The sequence below is a fragment of the Python bivittatus genome, unplaced genomic scaffold (assembly GCF_059951505.1).
Source record: "Python bivittatus isolate LINGU-HERP-01145 unplaced genomic scaffold, Pbiv_v1 ctg000350_np1212, whole genome shotgun sequence".
NCBI classification, from domain to species: Eukaryota; Metazoa; Chordata; class Lepidosauria; order Squamata; family Pythonidae; genus Python; species Python bivittatus.
This window is the reverse complement of record NW_028277074.1, coordinates 31,747,126-31,750,793: the sequence shown is the minus strand read 5'-3', so window position 1 is coordinate 31,750,793 and position 3,668 is coordinate 31,747,126. Positions and strand designations below refer to the sequence as shown.

The 3,668-nt window shown below is 36.6% G+C and overlaps 1 protein-coding gene across 4 annotated transcripts in view; it reads left to right on the top strand.

Annotated features, from left to right (window-relative positions):
• The window catches only part of SMS (spermine synthase), a 33,927-nt gene that overhangs the window by 6,654 nt on the left and 23,605 nt on the right, over window positions 1-3,668 (top strand). Inside the window, exon 1 of one of the 4 annotated variants that reach the window (XM_088144835.1) lies at window positions 567-590. The exons of the other annotated variants lie outside the window; for them this stretch is intronic. The gene's annotated coding sequence lies outside the window, so the exon portion shown is untranslated. Of the gene's footprint in view, window positions 1-566; window positions 591-3,668 lie in introns of those variants that run through there. 4 annotated transcript variants of the gene reach the window in all.

Here is a 3,668-nt window from a genome sequence, read left to right as displayed (position 1 = left end):
TTCCCACCCCGTTTACAATTATTTTCTAACATTCAATTATTTTCTAACATTCGGTATTTGCAGCTCCTCCCCTTCGTAAATGCAGATTGCCTAAAGCTCAACCCCCTCTCGCTCCGTTTCCAACCATGCGCATTTCCCTGCCGCATGTGCTTTATGGCCTCCCCTCGGCGAAATCTTGCCATGTGTCTGCCTCATTCATTTCCCTGAACAGACCCCTCTGCCCTAATATGATTTATTCACGGCATCTGAAAATAGACCAGCAAAAGCCTTTCGTCTCCTCCAGGGCATACTCCTTTTATATACTTGAAAATGTGAGCCTTGGGGGTCTGACCTTCCAACTGCGGCCTATTTCTGTCCAGTGGAAATAGGCGTCTGTTTATTTTGTACGCCTTGCCACCGAGCGACTGGCCTTAATCTGCCCCTCAGGTGTTGGGTCTCTTTTCCAGAGATGCTGAGGGAGGAGGTGATCCAGTTTACTCCCCTGTCCTTCCAAAATATCCTCATGAGTGTGCAAAGACTCTACTGGAAATTGGACTAGGAGGAAAATGTTGTTAGATGGAAAAGGGGAAATTGTGTGCTTGTTTAATAAGGTAATAATAGAAGCAAGATCTACAGAATATGGAAGACCAGGAAACATTCTTACAAGGATAAATTGGATTGATAATATGTCTAATTTCAAATGATTATTGTAGTTGAAAATTCAAAGGAGAAATGGGGATATTTGATCTCTCTTTTCTGTCTTGGTTGGAGAAAGAAATAGGGCCATTATTCTAAGTTCTTTTGACAGTTGGATTTAATTTGTACATAAAGATCATTAGTTAATTTACAGATCTTGAGTGGTAAATTGGAATAAGGCTCTGATCCAATGTTTACCAAAAAGCCAGCATCCAGTCATGTCTGTTTAGAGCACTTCAGCTTCAGTGGCATTTGGGAAATGTGTTCAAATATAATAAAATGCTTTTTTTTCAATCAACAGGATGGCATGAGAGCAGGGACACATGACACACCAGTGTTAGTGTGCTAGAGGGCAAGTCAGAGACTTGTACCCAGGTTTTCTCCATTACAGTTTCTCTGAATACAGTAATTTATTTTTCTTCATTGCAGTCATTTAGTGTGGTGGATGGAAGTGAAAGATATTCTTCACTTTTTAAAAAAAATATTTTTACAGATTGCATATATATTACAATTCTCCTCAGTGATGTTTGTTCTTTTTCCAGTCAGCTGATTAGTTGGATGTGAAAGAGAGATGTGGAAAGAATGGTGCCTGAGTGGGTCTTGTGCAGTTTGCTGTATCACAATGCAAATAAGTGTGTTGTGGTTTGTCAGCTACAATTGCAATAACCTAATAAATTTCACCCATAACATCAGATTTGTTTACGTCATTGTCTAATTTGATGTATCCCATTAATTTCCAGTAATGACCTTCTGCATTCTGCATAAGAGAAATAGGCCAATCTCTATGCAAACAAACATATCTCAGAAAATGCAGTATTTAAAAACTACAGATTGGGGAGATGCATTTAGTGGTCATTTTTAAACATTGGAACTTAAAGACCACAACATATATTTGTTTTATTATAGCATCAGGAGATAGTTCTGTCAGGTGTGGCTTACATAGTGGTGAATCTTTTGTTTTTTGTTTTTCATTTTAATTGATTTATTAACTTCCTTACCAGTATCTGGATGCTTATTTCCATCAAACCTTTTTTGTGTGTGTTTGTGTATGGCACTATTAATAACTTATTTATCAGATGTGATTATACATTATGTAACCAGTAAAATGAATTGTCTACTGGCATAAAAATTTTTGGAAACTGCTAAAATATTTCCTGTGATTTTTATTGCAACACCCACAAAGCTATCGCTCACAAAAAAGTAATAACTCAGATTGCTATAAATTTCCAATCAATTCTACAACTGCATTTTCTTATACCTGTGTCGTGCGCGACAGCTGTAAGCATTCCTGTTGTGCTTCATTTAGCTATAGAGCATATTGGCTGCAGGAAATCTGAAGAAAAGTAGAAGTCTACTTTTGTTTTCCTTATACTGGTTTTTCTTCAGAAATAGTCTTGGCTGAATAGGTCATTAACAAATACTGTAAGAATGGTTGCAAAGTAGGACAGTAGATGGGTCTTATATTTAGAAATTTGCTTGTTACCTGAAACTGTAATGAATGTGTGTGTTTGTATGCATTTTTCCATTCTGCTATAATTTCTCTTGTTGCTTACATTTTAGAGTATTGAACTATTTTTCTTGCATTTATCCAAAAGTTAGTATTTTATTTCTAAACCCCTAGCTAACTCTAAATGTAGTTAGTGTTACTGCATTTATTTATGGGATTTAACCTTTTGCTTAAAAATAAGGAACCTATTACTTTCTTAAATTTAGTAACTAAATAATTGCTCAACCCTAGAAAGCCTTCTATCAAATCTAACAATTCAGACATGGATTAACAAAGTCTCTTCAATTGCCATGTTAGAAAAGGTTACAGATAAAATAATTAATAAACATCAGAGGCAGGAATCACAATTCTTTCAAACTTGTGTGGATTTTATATTTTACATTTATTGAAATAGACCAACGTACAATATGCAGTACATATGAATATGTTCATTATCTGTTTCTATCAATTTATTTACTTTTTAGAAGGTATATTATGGATTTATGTTACTCAATTACTTGAGAATGTTTGCTAATTACTGCTTAACAAAAATATGTTTAAAAAATATTTCTAAAGCACACTAGTATTCCTCTGAATAGAGAAAGCTCTACTAACTGCTGGAAAAGCTGATTCCTTTGCTGTTCATTCACTTATTGATAAAAAAATGTTATAACATTGCACAATTTTTTTGAAGTTCATTTAGAAAGTAATGTTGATATGTCCTAGGAATGGTAAACTGATTTCTAGCCATGGAGTTGCAAGTAGTCTAATGGCATGAATTGTGAACTGGAACTGGCATTGCAGAGAGAATAGATTTTACAAAAGTTGGCAGCTTTTATTAGAGGTCACCTTCCACTAATGGCAGGCATCAAGGAGCCCATTGTCCTTTTACATGTATATATGCTTTTAGAATGACTGCACTGGATTTCTGTTATTCCTGTTCTGTAACTAAATATATGTTTGGTTCCTATATTTTATTCAGATTTGCCAAGATCTTGCCCCCAGATTTGCTTATATTAAAGAATTTCTAGGTGATGCCAGATTTTTGGCAGATTACAGTGAAGTATAATAGGTCCAAAGCTCATGTTAAGATGGGACAGCTGTCAAAAAGTAGCTCCATGAGGTAATTAATCCATGCTCAAATAATTAAACTCTGGCAGGAATCAATGTTTCCTAAGGGAAATTATTCCTGCTGATGTTCTGAGTTCCTGATAACTTTCTGTGTTTTCACATCTCAGGGAACTAGCCTATACACTAACCTTTTCCCAGCTGGTACCCTCTAGATGTGGTCGTAAAGCATGATGTCATGTGACCACATCACTTAGCAATGGGAATCCCAGTTGCTGTTGTAACTCAGGACTGTGTGGGTTATTAAGCAGGAAGAGGTGGGAGGCTTACATCAGGAGCACAGGGGGGTTTGTGGGTACCGTGAGCAACTGTTAGGAAGCGCAGTCAGGCTAGTGAGGGCTGCAAGCAGGCCAGTGAGGGACATGGGTGGGCGCTGGGG